Source organism: Rhinolophus ferrumequinum, chromosome 5 (assembly GCF_004115265.2).
Source record: "Rhinolophus ferrumequinum isolate MPI-CBG mRhiFer1 chromosome 5, mRhiFer1_v1.p, whole genome shotgun sequence".
Classification (NCBI taxonomy): Eukaryota; Metazoa; Chordata; class Mammalia; order Chiroptera; family Rhinolophidae; genus Rhinolophus; species Rhinolophus ferrumequinum.
In genome coordinates, this window is record NC_046288.1 from 59,695,363 (window position 1) to 59,714,325 (window position 18,963).

At 38.4% G+C, this 18,963-nt stretch overlaps 1 pseudogene; it reads right to left on the minus strand.

Annotated features, from left to right (window-relative positions):
* Nucleotides 1-2,079: 2,079 nt before the first annotated feature.
* The window catches only part of LOC117022106 (60S ribosomal protein L35a-like), a 125,142-nt pseudogene continuing 108,258 nt past the window's right edge, over nucleotides 2,080-18,963 (minus strand).

The window sequence follows — 18,963 nt, forward strand, 5'->3', positions numbered from 1 at the left end:
TCAGACAACAGGCAAAGCTGAATGAGCAGGTTTGGGAAGTGGGGGCTTGAACAATTTTGTTGGAGGCCATATGACTGTGACTGAGCTGCCTTCAGACAGTCAGTTCCCATCAAGCAGGAGTGTATACTCTGCTGGACTACATGGTTCCATGTGCTTCCAGATCTCATGCCTTCCTCTCTCTCTCGATTAACCAAAAAGGCTTAAAAAAGAAGGGTGAGGTCAATCAAGAGAACAGTCCCGGCTTATGAATCTGCAGCACTGCTCACCAACAGCCCGTCATGACACTTGCATTGGGAGACCCTTCCTTTCAATGTAGCAGAAACAAATATTTTGAAATGAAAGTAAAAAAAAAAAAAGCTTTTACGTTCAAACTCTACAGTTTGTGATTTTTATGTATGTTTCCCCACCCCCCTAGCCACTGTGTGCTCCTTTTAAGGCTTGCTCTGAGGCAAGAACAATCAGCAGTTTGGTGGCCCATGGCACTATCTGGTTAGGAGATGTGTAAAATGAGAGAAGTAAGGTGGGCGGAATGACAGTATGACTGTGACACTGTGGTGTGTGACCACCACAATGACCACTATAGACACCGCCGGTGCAAAGGCTCTGGTTCGGAACGGGGCCTTGTCAGCTGGATTTACTCCCACATTTAAGAATGTATATATGTTTAAGGGCATTTCATTTGAGAACTAAAATAAATGGTGTGAAGCTAAGAAGTTAATTATTTTAGTAGTTTATTACCTCACCTGAAATTTGTTTCATTTATTTCTGAGTCATTTTAAAGCCTAGGTGGATACAGGGGTGATCTAAAAACAGCCTACAAACTCTATGGCATGGGCACCGGTCATCGGAAGAGACTGGCTACAGTGTTTCGGTGGGGCCAGCGAGTTCCCTGCTCTGCTTTGTGCTGGCTCTGCAGCTGTAGGACAGGGGTGGGGAGAGCAGGAGTGTGGGGTGTCGTGTGGAGGGCCATCGGGCGGCCAGGGCGGTGAGATGACACTGTCGGGGTTCAGAGCATCACCTAGTTAACAATCAGGATAGAAGGATTTACACTTTGTATACACAGGTTGGGCCCACAAGCTGAGTATTAGTCTTGCCCCTGGAAACGGCTTGCTTGTCCTCAGCCGATGTCAGTCACTTCAATGACATCCCTCAGCTCTTCAGAATTGCACTTATCTGGACTGTTTATGACCCCATTTCTGTTTTTGTTGGCTTCCGAGTGGTAAGATCCCCCCACGCCTTCTCCCCACAAAGCATTCATATTAAGATGTTCTCTCAGAGTATGGCCTGGGGAGCTCTACATGTCTTCCTTCACTCTATGGTTTTGGATCAGTCACATTAACAACTTGCATGTACAGAGAATTGAAATTCTAACATATCCAAAATGTTTTGAGATCTTTAGATGGTTGTTAGGAACCAAACATAAAAAAGGGACTTTTAAATTCAAAGTCTTCTAGCAGAGCCTAACTCCCCACAGAATGGTTTGTGTGAGGAGCTGAGAGAGTGCTAACTGCCAACATGTGTTTTTGTTGAAATGTATTTGCTAATGTAAACAACTTGTGCCTGCCTGTGGCACCCAAGACTGTCACGTGAGGCTTGCATGATACTTGGAGAAGGCTGCTCTCACAAAGATTAATACATGTAAATCTGTAACTCATATTTCTGTGCTCACATGTGTCTCATGCAATTAAAGAGAACGGGAACTCATTTCCATTAGGCCAGCACTCTGAAAAATGTCAGCATTTGATCACTAGAAACAGAAGGAAAAAAAATCAATGAAAAATACGGGAAAAGTTCAGAAAAAAATGAATTAAATGAGTTTTTTTTTTTACGTCATTTAATTTAAATTTATTTGCTGTAGTCCTTATTTTCCCAAATGCAAAGTATGTTTTTCAAGTGGCTTATCCTTTCCAATGTTAGGAAATGACTTAGGAGCTGTTTTGGATGTTTAATTCGATAGATCATAGCTCTTTGCCTAACAAATATTCTAAGGCATTGGTTCTCAAACTTGAGCGTGTGCCAGAATCACGTAGGATCTTCTTAAAAACACAGCTTGCTGGGCCTCACCCCCACAGTTTTGCTTTAGTAGATCTGGGGTAGGGTCAGAGAATTTGCATCTCTAACAGGTTCCCAGATAATGCTGCTGCTGCTGCTACTGCTGCTGGTCTCCAGGACCACACTTTGATCCACTGAAAGACTGAGGTTATCAACCTCTGATACCTGGAGAGCTTTGAAGCAAAACTCAAAGAATCACCTGGAGAGCTTTGAAGCAAAACTCAAGCTGAGGTTCCATCCCTAGAGTTTCTGATTCAGTCTGTGGAAGATCAGGGACTTGATAATGTTTAAAAGCTTTGCAGGTAAATTTAATGTTCATTGGTGCTGAGAACCACAGCCTAAAGATTAATAATGAGTGTGGACTTTGTTATTGCATGATTTTGGCAGAATATGAAATAATTTTGAATCTAGGAGTAAGTTTTACATCCTTCATGTAACCAGCTAAACTTTTTTTGAGCAACTATAAAATTTGGTGGAAGCCAACCTTATTTAAAATGTGTGTTAACACATTAATGTTACAATTAGCAGCTACTTTAAAATAATGACAATTTTCCCCTTATTCACGTATGGGGAGGAGAGAAGGGTTGAGATTAGAATCTTAACTCCTTTTTTTACATCACTCCTTCCACCCCACCCTCATCTCCAGTTTCTGAATCTTCTTCCATTCTCCAACCTCTTGTTCAAAGGTCAGTCAGTGGGCTGACTGCTGGAGCTGTCCTCCAGACAGTAGGTGGTTTAAGCAGACAAAGCTCTAAACATGACCACAAGAGGGCTCAAGAGCACCCCCTGGAGGTGGAGTGATTTATTTTACACAGAGCTGGTCTGGGAACCAAACAACCAGTGTTCAGATTCTTACTACTTTCTCAGTCTGACTACTCCGGGATCTTCGGAAAATCAGTTAATCCTGTTCAACTTCATTTTTCTTAACCATAAGATAGGGATAACATCCACCTCTTATGAGTTGTTTCAAGGATTAAATGAGATGGCAGGGATGGGACTTTGATTTCCTTGCTGGTCACTGACACCAGAGCTCTTAGTTCAATGCCAGCACACAGAAGGCACTTGATGAGTTTTGGTCAAATTAAAACCAATTTTGTAAACTGTAGAGTACTCAATAAAGAGAATTGCCCTGAGTGAACATGCTTTCTACCCTCAGGCTCTCTCTCTGAACTTCCCATGCACTTTGGCCTATATCTTTCTTTGGCCTATATTCAGCTCTACAGGCATAGAACATTTACAGTCAGATGATGCCAGCAAAAGTTGATATGAATCCATTCTTTCTTGTAGGAGTGAACATCTGATTATTATCACGTTTCATTTCTAAACTATTCTTTCAATAATGAATGCAAAATCTAGCCTTGCTGACGCTATTCGTTTTCTAGAACTTCAGAGGTACTTCTTTCTTTCGGGTGAGAAAGAGTTAGCTGAAGTTAGAAATTGAAGTCCTGGGTTCTATTTATTCCTAACAGTACTGTGGTAACTCATGCTTTATAAATAACCTTTATTGACTTAACTTTGGCACGCCTCAAGTTACTGATTATAATTATGCCAAAATAACATCTTTCTTTCTTTTAATAACAATTTCTCAGTTTTGTTATGAACTTAGACTGATATAGCAGAATCAATCTGACTGAGTGAATTGGGGTGGGAGTGGGGATGTCTCATTTGTCAAATTACGTGATTGTAAGAATGGAAGTAGGCCAGATTTGGCTGTAAGAGCAATAGCCTTCACATGCTTGGCAAAGGACATCATTGAATATTTTGGTTGAACTAGTTTTACCATGGCATATAAAGTTCCTTGGTTAATGAAGGCTTGTGTGATATTATCAGAGCCAAGAGGATGGACATATGCATACATGTGAAATATAGGGAAAAAATCTTACTTATAAGCTCTTTTATGACATAGGTTATGTGCTGATGCCTTTGAGCAAAACTGACATGTTGATCTAACCTCTTTACTTTTGCTGAATAGTCAATATCAAATGAGATATAATTACATCATAGCTACTTAACTTTTTCATACAAAGTATTTATTTTTGAAAAGATAGAGCATTTCTATTATTATAAAGGTATTGCTATGACATGATATTTTCCTGCATTGATGCAAAAACCTCCCCAAACAACTTTGAAGAGAAAACCAAGATTTACAAAACGGTTAGAAAGTTCTCGCTTTCCCAAAGCAGCAAATCTCAGAGAAAGCTCCTTTCTTCTACTCTCAGCTCCTGGCCTGGATTTCACAGGCAAAAGCATTTTTGCAGTTGTAAAGTTTGTCTTCAAATACAAACCGAGGTCCTGGGCTCCATTACTGTTGCTGGCCAGAAAACTAGAGTCAGTGTTATCTCTAAGTTTGTGAAATTCAGAAAAAACAGCTCTGTGGTGGCAGGGTTAGAATTTTATAGCCTGGGTAAGGAATGCCATTGAAGTGGTCAGACTCATAAACTTAAAATGTTTAGATCTTTTGGAGGGAGGGAGCATGGTGTGATGGTGGAAGTAAATAACTCCAAGTCTTTAGAACAATGTCTTGTTCCTAAGACTCTCATGCATTTTTACAGCTTCAAATGGGCGTCATCCTGCCTCAGTTTCTCCATGCACATAATGGATAATTATGAGAACGTACTTTTGCTTAAGGTCTTAGCTTAGATGCCTCTTTCTCTTGGGAAGCCTTTTTTGAATCTCTGATTTTTGGTTTGGTGCCTCAGTTTTAAAACCCCACCCCTCATACCCCACCTATGCTTAGTTACCACACGGGTATACATTTGCCCATTTACTTCTCTTTCTATTTCATCTCCTCTAACCCCCAGATGATAAACTTTGGTCTAAAATTGGATTTTCACTGTTATGATTGCAGTACCTAGCCCTGTGTCTAGGTTGTGGGACACTCAGTCAATGTTTAGTGACAGAATAAGGCAAAGAAGAAGCAGATATTATTCTTAGTGCCCAAGGACAAGTCTACATGATATAACTATTGCAAGATTAATTTATTTTGCATGTGTATATAAGTGTGAGTGGCAAGTGATATAGCCTTATTAACATGGCTCAAGAAGAAAAGAGAAGGTCATGTTGGTGAATGCTTCTTAACAGCCAAAATGATTCATGAAGGTATGTACACTTGGCACACATTAACTGCTGGAGCGATGGGCAGGGCACAGCTGCTGTGGGAAGCTTTCTCCCTGCAGGACTGACAGCCTACACCCACAAAAGGAGGGAAACTCCCTCTGTTCTACTTTCAAACAGAGACACACCACATGACTGTGAAGTGAATGGACAGCCCAGACTACGTTGTTACTGTGTTTCCCCGAAAATAAGACCTAACCGGAAAATAAGCCCTAGCATGATTTTTCAGGATGACATCCCCTGAACATAAGCCCTAATGCGTCTTTTGAAGCAAAAATTAATATAAGACCCGGACTTATTTTCAGGGACACACGTAGTTGTATGAGTCGGTCAATAGTGTTGACATTCATTGAGCACTTATTATGTACTGACACTTATCTAAGGACTTATATGATGAATTCAATTAATCCCCAGAGCAGAGATTTTTATGGTTCCCATTTTAGAGATTTTTTTTTAAGGTACAAAGAAAGGGGTTAAATTACTTAAGTTCACATAATCCGAAAACGGAGGAGGCAGGCTTCTAATCCAGGTACTTAGGCCCTGGCAGCGTGTAGCTGTCCTGCAATGCTGCCTTGGGGAGCAGGACTGCCTGCGCTCCCAGCTAAGCAGCTTGGACGCGAGGGCCAGTTGTTATGTCAGTCAGTCAAACAAGCAATCAGTCCATTCTTTGGACTAGAGCTTACGCTGTGGGAGCCACCAAAACAGTAGATGTCAAGGCCCTGCCCTGAGAGCCTTGCAGTCAGGCACATTCTTAGAAATCATTTCAAGAAAGGGTATAATTACATACTGATTTGCATGGCGCAGTACCATTCATGCCCAGATACTGAGAATCGTTCTTGCCCTCCTGGGGGTGAGTTATGAGGAAAAAGGCCTTCTGTAACGTATATGTATTGCTCACCTTGAAATGACCTGAATTGCTGACCACCTTAGGCCTCACTTCTGCTCCTTTGAAGAAAAAGGCAGGGCTGGCTTGATTGCTCCTGAGACAGAGAAGGGTTTTTTTGTATGACTGAGAAAAGGATCAAAATGATAATAATGCTGTAATCCTAATAATACCAACAACAAAAACTTACATTTATTGAACACTTATGTGCAATGTACTGTTTTAATACATATCTACTCATTTATTCTCTATACATATTTACTCTTTTCCTTCTCAAAATAACACTGCAGGGTAGGCATAGTTATTATATCTATTTTGCAAATGACTAAATGGTGGCACAAAGAGATAAAGTAACTTTGGTAGTAAAAGGCAAAGTCTGAGTTTTTATTTATTTTGCCTTAACAGTCATATGATTCTTACTGTGCCATAGACTGTTTCAAATGCTTTACATATATTAACACATTTAATCCTCGTAACACACTCATTTCACACATGGGAAAACTGAGGCAGAGTCAGAGTAAGTAATTTGTTGAGAGAATAAAACTAGTAGTTCTAACCAGTGGTCTGTTTGAGACACTGTGTGGGTTTTGTTATCTGAAAAATGACAGTAATAACAATGATACCTTGCTTATAAGATTAAATGTGATGGTTTATGTGAAACATTAGCACAGGGCCTAGCACATTGCAAAGGATCAATACGTGTTAATTTAGAATGTTACCAGAATTTATACATTTTTTATTTACTTTGGATTTAGAATTAGGTTCATGCACTAATTTTTCAATTATTAGCTGGGTAGCTTGGACAATGTACTTACCTTTTCTGTACCTCTGTGTCCTTCCCTGGAGGGAACAATGGTATATATATCTCAGAGGATTGTTGTGAAATGAGACAATCTATTTAAAGAGCAAAGCTCTGTGGCAAGTGCTCAATTAATGTTCATCTCTATTATTAGGAGAAGTAATGGCATGGAGTAGGGAGAGACACAAAGAATGTTTAAATGGAGACTTCATGGTGTAATTAAATATGGGTGACTGAAATGTCATGAGTAGGGGCAAGAGAGCAGTTTGCCAGGCTGACCTGACATTCTGCAGTCATGTCATAGTGTTGGAGAACCTATGCTCAGGAGCCAGGCAGCTCTGGGTTCTACACTCAGCATAGCTCAGGCAAGTTATTTAATCACTCTAAGCCTCCAATTCCTCATCTGTGCAATGGGGATAATACCACTGCCCTCACGGGGTTGTCAGGAGGATTAACTGAGACATTGCATGTAATTCACTTGGCACAGTACCTGGCAAATAATAAACTCCTAGTAAAAGATAACTATCAGTGTTACTAAAAGTTGTCATGGAGGGTGGAGAACATAGCCTCATGACTTGCACAACTCTGTATCCATTTCTGAGATGGACTACTCCCATGTTCCTAAGGATTTTTATTAAGAGGTTATGCCATTTGCTCTATATGTATGGCCATACAAAGCTTGGCCTTGCGGTCATAGGGTCAGGGGAACTTTAGAACTGGAAAAATAATTGGTAGAGAAGAACAAAATTATAGAAGTTGTTTGACTTGAACATTTGTTTAATAAATCAGAACAATGAAATCAAAAGCAAGTAAGGGACTTGCTCAAGATCAGATTGCCGAGTTTTGGTCCATAAGGTTGGAACCCATGTCTTTTGGTTCCCATACTTAAAAATCTCATTGAAGTTAACAAGCAGATTTCCAAAGCATTTCAATTTGATGTTGCTGTGATGATATCACTTATAAGGATTACTATGTTAACTGAAGCATTGAGGAGAATCAGATTTAATGAGTTTTTATTTATGAATGATCCTCCCAAAGCAAGTTTTATGTGTACATGTGTGCTCTACAAAACATGGTTAGAATGCATTCAGATACCTTACACAAAATATATGAAAGACTAGGAAATTGCAAAAACAAAAAGAAACAAAAAAGCAAAACTCAACAAAAAATGATTTCAAAGTAGCACAAGAGTCTCTTAAATTTGAATGCTATTTTTACCAATCTCAAGAAAAAAGTTATGCATTATTAAATGAAGCATATCACTTGAAATTACTTACTAAATGTTTCTACATGAGAAATCTGTATCTTGCTTTCTATGTTGTTGTTTTTTTTAAATGCATAGACAATTTTATAAATTAGGTAAGTGATTCTTCCTATTTTGGAAATCATAATTCAAAAATGGAGAATTGAGTATATGATATATTAAGTTACCTGGATTAAAAAGGTGTCCACTACCAGATAATTTCTAAGTCTAAAATTTGTTTCTCTCTATAAATAAATCTTTTTTTAAAAAAATATTATTAATATTTAGGCCACAGAGCAGTCACATGGTATTTCACAGTAAAAAGACAAATAATATGAGGAAAGATAAGAAAAAGTTCCATTTTAAAAGCTAACTCAAAATTGCAGCCATAATTTCCAAGATCTTGTAAGAGTAATGTTTTATAGTGTAAATACCATAATTGTTTAATTGACTCATATGTATTTTGTACTCATAAACCAAAATGTTTCTATGTTTAAAGGAAAAATCTAATAATGTGTAGCATTTAGGATCATGTTTGACTGCAAAGAAAGAAAGAAAAAAAGAAAGGAAAATAACCCTCCAAAATAAAAGTGGTTTACCAACATAAAAATTGATTTTTTTCTCAAATAAAAGAAATGTAGATGTAGTCGGTATAGAGCACAGATCCAAGGTGCCATTAGGGCCCAGACTGCTACCGTGTTTCCCTGAAAATAAGACTGAGCTGGACCATCAGCTCTAAAGCGTCTTTTGGAGCAAAAATTAATATAAGACCCGGTCTTATAACTTAATATAAGACCGGGTCTTATATTAAAATAAGACTAGGACTTATATCAATTTTCGCTCCAAAAGGTGCATTCGAGCTGATGGTTCAGCTAGGTCTTATTTTCGGGGAAACACAGTATCATCCTGCCTTGCCATCTGTCCAGAGACTGGCATCTGTTTATTAAAATCTGTTTCTCCTCTTCTTCCATAGTAATAGAATTGTAGCTGAAATGTGGCTGTACCATTAGGTGCTGAATTTTCCAATCCCCCTTGTAGATGGATGGGGTCATGTGATAAAGCTCTTGCTAATGGAATGTGTGGAGAAATGATATTGGCAGCTCCTCATTTGCCTAAGAGGAGATCTCTGATCCTGGCCTTCTACTCTATTTCCTTTGACTTCTTGCCCTTCCACTTCTCCATTTTGTCTTTGGCTGGATGGTGACAGCTAGCATGGCTTTGGAAGCCACATACCAAACATGACACTGTGAGCCAGAGTCCTTGAATGACTGGAGCAAAACTGCCTATTGTCTGGAACCCTCACTTTGACCCAGAACATGAGAGAAAAGCAATCTGTTTTCCAAGATAGAGTTTGGATATTCTTTGCTATAGCAGCTTAGCCTACCTTAACTACGATATCATCCTAGGCATGGCTTACATTCTGAAAGTTACCTCATGGTCCAAGATGGCCACTTGGGCCATCTCTTTGTGACAGCTCCAGTCATCGTATCCATGTTGCAAATCAGGAGGAAGGAAGGCAGAAGGACAAAGTGCTCTCCCATCTGAGTTAGATCCTTTCAACAGGCCTGCCGGAAGTTACCTACTTACCCTCTCATTTGGCAGGACTGTGGTATGTGGTCACACCTAGCTGAGAGGAGGCTGGTAAATATCCTCTTTTATTTTGAGGGCAATGTGCCCGAGTAAAAATCAGAGTTCTGTTCCCAAGAAGGACATCAAGGATAAGCAGCTTCCAGGCTCTGCCACAGATGACTTTTTCGTTTTCCAATGAAATTGCAAAAAGTGAAAGTCTAACTCTCCCAGAGGTCACATAGCCTTATTTGACTGAAAGTATCAATGAGTGATGTGATTATTTTTGTTAGAAATTATATTCTTTTTTTAAAATTTATTGGGGTGACAATTGTTAGTGAAATTACATAGATTTCAGGTGTACAATTCTGTATTACAACATCTATAAATCCCATTGTGTGTTCACCACCCAGAGTCAGTTCTCCTTCCATCACCATATATTTGATCCCCCTTACCCTCATCTCCCACCCCCCACCCCCAAGAAATTATATTCTTTATAGTGATTTCTCTGTTTGTGTGCGCGCGTGCATGTGTCAGACAGTGTATGCATTTGGGGGAGGGGAGATGGTGGGGTTTGGCAGTAGTAATAAAGCTTACAAGGCCTGTGTTCTAGGATGATGCCTTTTGTTCTAAGGGGAAAATACGGTTCCTCGAGGATTCAGAGAATGTCATCTTTCTCCCAGAGTTGGAGAAGTTACAGATGTTGTGGCTTACCCTTGGGAGATGGCCTGCCAAGGGGATCTTACTCAGCTGATGAAATATGTTTCTGGATGGCTGTTTGTGGTGTTACATTGTAGAGGAGTTTCTGTAGGAGATTCTCTCTTCTGCAATTTATATTGTTAAGCCCTCAAACTCAGTTTAGGGATTTTTCTAACTGGTTTCCAGACCCATATTTAATGTTGCCATATACAAGATGTTTGAAAGTGCCCTTACAACGTAACATAACTACTGGATGGTATGTATACATGCTCTTGACCGTGGTGAGAACCTCAAATTTCCTGTCACATGGAATGTATTTTTTGGTATCTTTGCTGTGAGTAACATTAATCCACATAAATTCCATGCATACATTCAACACAATTTTGATTGGAACTGGGTATGATTCATTTTAACCTCAGATTTAACGTACTCTCCCTTTAGTAATGTAGTGACTGCTTAAGGTAGGTAAATGGAGAGAGAACTGGGAAATGTGCCCTTAATTACCACTGTAAAACTACTGTTAAAATTAACAGTAACACTTCCATCATTTACAAAAATATCTCCAGTATATTAAAATAATGCAATATTCTTAAAATGCCAAAAAGTACATGATTTCTCTAATAGGGGACAGAGACCACTGATTTCTCATGGATTGATATTTTCCTATTAAATAGGTAATATTTCTTTTATTTACAAATTATAATAATTCTTATACTTGTCTTAAAGCAAGTGCTAAAAAATTATCAGTAGCATATTCATGAGGCTAATCACTCTGGAGCAGAGTCTTTGTCAGCAATTTTTGAGCTTGTGGCTCCCAATATTAGGAATGGCTAGTTACTTAGTGCTTCAGAAATGGGGTTGCAGTTCAGCTGGGACAAGAGCCTCACATAGCAAAGTGCTGGTTGAGTTGAGGGAAGAAGGGGAAACCTTGTTAGAAAAGACCCTTCAAGTTTGGGTCTGTGGCAGAAACAGCTGGCTGTCCTCTGATATCTGCTCTTCCTTGTTTCTATAGCAGAATTTTTAGCTGGGCCTCCTGTGTAACTGAGTGTGCTCACATGATGGCCTTCTAGCCAATAAAATATTAACAAGAGTACAATAGTACGGCGTGCAACTTCTAGATTGTGTCCTTAAAGGGAGAGGATATGCTTTTTCCTTCTCTTCTCTCTGCTGGCTGCAGTATGGTGGAAGTTCCAGAGCTAGTGCAGCCATGATTGAGCAACAAGCTAGAAGGAGCCTGGGTTCCTGAAACCGTGGAACTGCCATGCCCACTGGATTGCTTGAACTGACACTTGAGAGAGAAATAAACTCCGATCTTATTTAAGAAACTATTATTTTAGGTATACCAAAGCTAAACCAATATACCATGAATACAGGAGCAGAGTCCTTCCATTGGTGCAGTCCCCAAGTCTTGTGGTGCAGTACCAGATTTGATAACTTTTGTACAGCTGAACTTACTTCCGCATCAACCACTGGAGACCTCTTTTGGGGAGAGAGATCTCTTCCTGTTCAGTTGTGGGTTCAGCTGAATCCTAGTCTACACCCATATTTTCCTTCTGCTGATGAGGGATAAACTCTCCCAAGTTTCTGCAGGGAATGAGTGGATTTACAAGGTAAAAATCTTTCGCATTTAGTGGATTTCTCAACTAATTCCAAGACTGATGTTTCCTTCTCCATGATCCCTGAGCCTCCTTTAGTCAGCTGTAGAAAGTATTGACCTCCATAGAAAACCTGTACTCAAAAAATTAAAAGACACCAAAGAAATAAATTGAAGAAGATACAAATAAATGGAAGCATATACTGTGTTCATGGATAGAAAGAACAAATAAAGTTAAAATGTCCATACTACCTACAGCTATCTATAGACTCAATGTAATCCCTATCAAAATTCTAATGGCATTTTTCACAGAACTAGAACAAATAATCTTAAAATTTATATGGAGCCATAAAAGACCCTGAATAGCCATGGCAATCTTGAGAAAGAAGAACAAAGTTGGAGGTATCATGCTACCTGATATCAAACCATACTACTCTACAGTAATCAAAACAGCATGGTACTGGAATAAAAACAGACATAGATCAATGGAACAGAATTAGAGAACCCAAAAATAAACCCATGCCTATATGGTCATTTAATCCATGACAAAGGAAACAAGAATATACAAAGGGGTAAAGACAGTCTATTCAATAAATGGTACTGGGAAAACTGGACAGATAAATGTAAAAAAGTTAAACTGAACCATCTTATTACACACATACAAGAATAAATTCAAAATGGATTGAATACTTAAATGTAAGCCCCAAAGCCATAAAACTCCTAGTAGAAAATATAGGCAGTAAACTCTCTGACATTGCTCTTAGTAATATTTATCATGATATACCTCTGTGGGCAAGGAAAACAAATGAAAAAATAAACAAATGGAACTACATCAAACTAGTTTTTGTACCGCAAAGGAAACCATCAACAAAACGAAAAGACAGCCTACCAAATAGGAGAAGGTATTTGCCAATGATACATCTGAAAAGGGGTTAATATCCAAAATTTATAAAGAACTCACACAACTCAATACCAAAATAAACAAACAACCCAATTAAAAACTGGGCAGAAGACCTGAATAGACATTTCTCCAAAGAGGACAAACAATACAGATGGCCAATAGACATATGAAAAGATACTCAATATCATTAATTATCAGAGAAATGCAAACTAAAACCACAGTGAGATATCACCTCACATCTGTCACAATGCCTACCATCAATAAATCAAAAAACAGCAAGTGTTGGTGAGGGCATAGAGAAAAGGGAACCCTTGTGTTTTGTTGGTGGGATTGCAAATTGGTGCAGCTACTATGGAGAACAATATGGAGTTTCTTCAACAAATTAAAAATAGAACTACCATATGACCCAGCAATTTCACTTTTGGATATTTATCTGAAGAAACCCCAAATACTAACTTTGAAAAGATATATGTACTCCTATGTTCACTGTAGCACTATTTACAATAGCGAAGATATGGAAGCAACCTAAGTGCCCATCAACAGATGACTGGATAAAAAAGATGTGGTACATATAGGTATACAATAGACTGTTACTCAGCCATAAAAAAAAAAAAAAAAAGAAAATTACCATTTGCAACAACAATGATGGACCTGGAAGGTATTATGCTAACTGAAATCAGTAAAACAGCGAAAGACGAATACCATATGATCTCACTTATATGTGGAATCTAAAGAGGAAAATAAACAAAACAACAAAACAGAAACACACTCATAGATACAGAAAACAAATTGATGGTCACCGGATGAGAGGGGGTTGGAGGATGGGTAAAAAATGTGAAGGGATTAAGAAGTACAAACTGGCAGTTAAAAATAGTCACGGGGATATAAAAGTACAGCATAGGTAATATAGTCAATAATATTGTAATAACTATGTATAGTGTCAGATGGGTGCTAGACTAGTTGGGGGATCATTTCATAAATTACATAAATGTCTAAGCACTATGCTGTACACCATGAAACTAATATGAAATAATATTGAATGTCAGCTGTAATTGAAAAATTAAAAAAAAATCAATTTACAATAACATCAAAATAATGAAACACTTAGGAATAAATTTAAGTGAAAGATCTGTATATTGACAATTATAAGACATTGAATAAGGAAATTAAGGAAGACAAATAAATGAAAAGATATCCTGTCTTCATGCCTTGGGATAATTAATAATTTTTAAATGTCCATAAAAAAAGTACGAACCTCCCAAATCTCTAAGGTCTTTAAAGAAGTGGCTGTGCTCCTACTCTCATTTTTCAGTTTACTCTTTCTCTGCATGAGGCCTAGCATGGCAAAGAACATACTCTAGTGATTTAGTGGGGCAATGGGGGCACTAGAAATCAAATGCATTTGCATCATATCTATGTATTCCATTTGATCTAAACATCTCTATTTGATCGGTCTGACCTGAAAGCTTGTTTTTGTATTGAGATTTTACACTCTCTGCTCTGTGTCTTCACACAGTGAAGTATAAGTGGCAGTGTCTTGATGGGAAAGCCTTAGTACTCGAAGACCAGAGAAGTCCACTCTGGATGTGCTGTTTACTTGCATGGCTCTCTGATCCTCAGCTTCTCTGGTCAGATTGGGATTTTAACATTTCCCCCAGTGCCTCTATATCCCTGCTCTGTGATGATCCCTTTGATGCATGGAGAGGATGAAGATGACAGTGTCTTGGAAACCATGCAGTCCTGTATCTCTGTAAGTTTGGACAAGTTTCCATGAATTTGCTCTGGCAGGCCTCTGGTGAAGGCCTTTTGTTAATTCTCAGCCACATAAATGAATCTGGATCACATTTCCACAGACACTCTAAGCAAATCTCTGAATAATTTATACATGTTTACATTCTTCCATAGGCTATTCCCTCCCTCCTGTCCCCCCAAACAGGTTTCTAGATAATTTCTCCCCCTTGCTTCTTAGTTCTGTCTATAGAAGGTGATCTTACAGACCTATGTCTCAAGAGGAATAAAGGTGAATCCAATGGCACATAAGAATATTATAGTTGTTTCTGGAGTTAAGTAGAGTCACTCTCCTTTGAAGGCAAACTTCCGTTGGCTTTGGAGAAAGACATTAGTGGTGCTTGCCCCTTCCTCTCTGCGTGCTTACTTTCTGTTTCGTCTTTTAGAGCACTTGTTACCCAGTTGTCATTATGGGTTCACACTGAAGAGCAGCAGTTGTTAGCTTTTGCCCCCACCCTGGGACTCAGTGACATACCAGGCGTACAGTAGTTTCCATTATGTATATGTTCGATGAATGAATGAAGGAAGGAAGGAAAGTTAAATCGCTTATTTGGTGCAGGCAGTAGTTAGTGATAAAATACAGACTAGTGTTTGGGTTGACTGGTGATTAAATGGCACTGAGTCAGTCTCACCCACATCACTGAAACTGAGACCTCAGAGGTTTAGCTTGATAGGATAGACATATGGGAGAGAGAAAAAAGTTACTGACCTTGGAGCAGGAAATGTAGCATGGAAAACAGAGGTAAATGTCTGTGGAGAAGTAGCTGGGAGCTTGAAACGGGTCTGGTGCTATGGCAGGTTGCTGCTGCAGCTCTGGGAAATATCTTGTTTAGAACCATACGCTTCAGGGCTCTGTAAATAAATCACTGAGAATTCTTTATTCCTGCTGTGTCGTTAGGCTATTTTTTTTTTTTTTTGCCACCATATAGGAAGAACAGACTCCTTTAGAGTAAGACATTCATATCTTTCTCAAATGTTTTAACAAGTGATCATCTCAGAAACATTACTTCTTTCTAACCAGACAAAACTTAGGATGCCTTATCTATTATAAATTGCTTTTGGGAGAATAATGTTGTTCTGTAACTTCCTTTATTTGATGACTCTTCACAATAAGTAGACAAAGAATGTTTAGGTGCTAAGTCATAAAAGAAAAACCCTCTCAGACAGGGATTTCGGAGGGTACATAAAAGTGAACAATCAAGGGAAATTTTGTTAAGGATACTGTTCTAGTAGAAACAGAGAAAACGTACTTTTTACTACTTTAATTCTTCTCTACCCTCCCCCAAGTTCAACAATGTCACCAGGTTGAAAAACACGGAGAGAAAGAGATTAATCATTAGTAAAAACACACCCTTTGGCCCCTCCCCCGTTCTTTTGAATCAGTAAAAAATATGTAACATGTAATCAGAGGGGTTGATTTTTTTCCATTAATGTACAATCCCCCTTTTCTTTCTCTGATGCCTTTTGAAGGGAGGGGAAAAGTGATTTTTTTTTTTTGGCTCCCCTCATGTCTTGTCAATCTTGATTCTCTCCTCTCCCTTTTCAACCTCTAGGGTGTATTTTGGAGAAAAATCCACTCCACACACCATTCTGACATTCACTATTTTCTTTACTTTCAGATACTATTGGTTTCAGAAAGCAATCCCAACATATGACTCAGTTATGTTAGGGCTGCTCTGTCTTTTCAGATTTTTTTCAGACCCCACACACAAGATTTTAAGTGTAGGCGAAAGATGTGCTCCTTTCTTTGTATGTTTCACTAGTTATCACAGTTGGCTAAAAGCATTGATTCTACCACAGGTGTCTAAGTTGTTGTCTCCCCCCCCCCTTTTTTTTTGTTCCTTTCTTCCTTCGCTCCTTTTTCCTTCCCTTTCTCTTTTCCTCCTTTCTTTCTGCAACTGCCCTCCCTGCTTCAGATTCTTGGAACTTGGATTAGGAATACAAGAATTGATAAGAAAATATCCCAGGCCTCAGGGGATCTCAGGACTATCTGTAAACTGCTAAGTCCCTGGCAGTGGGGTGAAGTGTCCTAAAAGTGGGTGCAATAGTGCCCAGGAGGGAAGGCCCTACTGCCAGGGTGGAAATGGGAGGTTCCCTACAGGAAGAAGGAGAACCTGAGTCTGTCAGGAATTCTCTACACAGTCATACAGGCTGGGATGGGAAAGATATTTCATGCAGACTCAAAGATAAAAAGAAAATGAGAAGTCTGGGGACATGCAACTTGGCATAAACATGGGGATTGGTCAGAGACGGAGTCCAGAAGGTTTTGAGAGGAGTTTCGTTTGTAGACTGTAGGTAGGCATTGAAGCCACTGATGATTTTGCAAAGTGCAGCGACCTGCCTGGTTAGTGTTAAAACAGAAGGGGAAAGGGAAGAACAGGAATGTACAGAGACAAATAAAGTATTGCAATAGTCCAAGCGAAAAATTATAAGAGCGTCATTGCAGGCAATTGTTAAAGGATGAAAATGAGGAGATGAAATGGAGGCATAATTTGGGGGTCCGTTGGGCAGGGCTTAGCGGATGATTAGATGTCGGGGTTGAGGGAGGAATGGGAGTCTGGGGCGCTGTTCATTGATCTAGGTGGCACCAGAGATGGAAGAGGTTTTGGGGGAGGAAAGATGTTGAATTCCTGGCACTAAGTCAGACTATATCCTGAAGCTAATGAACCAATGGAAACTGTTGCTAGAAAGAGCCAGGAGAGAGAGTTAAATTGACACAAATATTCTGAACTGTTGGTGGGAGGCCATTAGGCTGGAAAGACACACAGCCAAAGTGCCTTCATATATTACAAGTTAAGCAGGGAGTGAGGAGAATGAGAACAAAGTCAGCCTTTGGAAATGTAAGATTTTCCAGTAAAGCGACAATCATTTAATTACAAAAATGTTTCTACTGCTGCTACTCAAAACTCGAATTGAAAACAACTAATCAGGAGCTAATTAGTAAAAAAAAAAATTGTAAAAATATATACACAGCTAGTATTTTACATCTGGATGAAACTGATTTGGGATCAGAGTTACAATAGCAATAAGGATGAAACTTAGTTTATTTGTAAAACAGTTTTGGAAGACTATGAAACTATCTGCCCAACCTTCTCTAAATTAAATAAATCGTGTGTTATGTTCCTCATTTTTCTTTTGCAGTTTCAATCACTGGAAAATAGCTCAGCTATATTGTCTTTAAACTTCATTTCAGTGGTAAAGAGAGCCCTTCACTTTCGAAATACTTTGCATTTATTGAAGCTACAGAAACATTGTTACTTGCTCAATAGTTGAGGACCTACAAGCTGTCCTTAAAAAAACTTCAAAGAATTTTGGATTTTAGCACCTTTAGGGCTACATCTAGGCTAGAACAATTATCTAACTAATTTGGCGTCTCTCCAGAGAACTGGTTACTAAATCTCACTGGTTCCTGCTGAACTAGCTGTTATTTCACAAGGATTTTCACTAGTGCTTATCTGCATGTGTGGAATTCCTGTTCAGAGGTTGTTTTCCTGAGCTGGTTAGTTGAGCCAGATTACAAATTGACTGTTTGGTGTGAACAGAAACCTATTTGCAGTGCAGATCTCCCAAGCTACTTTTCTGGTTAAATTCCTAAGTTATCCAATAATTTTTTTCCTACTCTTACAAAAACAAAACAAAACAAAAATGTTGTGTTTATAAAGCATTTTCTTTTATAGATTTGAAGTTTAGATTTAAAGTAACAATGTAGACTGCGTTGAAATCTTTGGAAAGTAAATTTCCTTCTAGAAATTAATCATAAAATTAAAATATTGCCAGAATTAATTTTAATTGCTCTATAAATAGAACAAATAAGTAGTACTGAAAATTCATTTACATACCCAAGAAAAACAGATTTGTCTGAATTATGATTTTTAGTCTTGTTAAATTAGGTAGAAATTGTAAAGGTTATGTTCACAGAATTTTGTTTTTTGTTTTTTAGTTAATAGACCTTTTACATTAAACATGTGAATTAAATATTACTTCATCATGGAAACCCTAATGATTTTTTTTTTTTTTTGGCAAACATAGATTCAAGGTTTATTTCTTTGACTATGTTATTAATTTTGTGTCATCACAGAAAGTAGCCCAGTTTTATTTTGAGATTGGTTTATTTTCCCTGGACATTTGGGATGAATAGCTCAGCATAACAAATTATTCTATATGCTCTAGTTTCAAGCGTTTAAAGTGGAATCCAAGTTTTAGCATCAGGAACCAATTAAATGATAGTTAGATCTGACTGAAAAATTAATGGTCCAGAACAGAAACTGTGTAGTATTTTTTTTTTAGGTTCCCCCCCCCCCAGCATTTCTGTTTTAATAAAAAT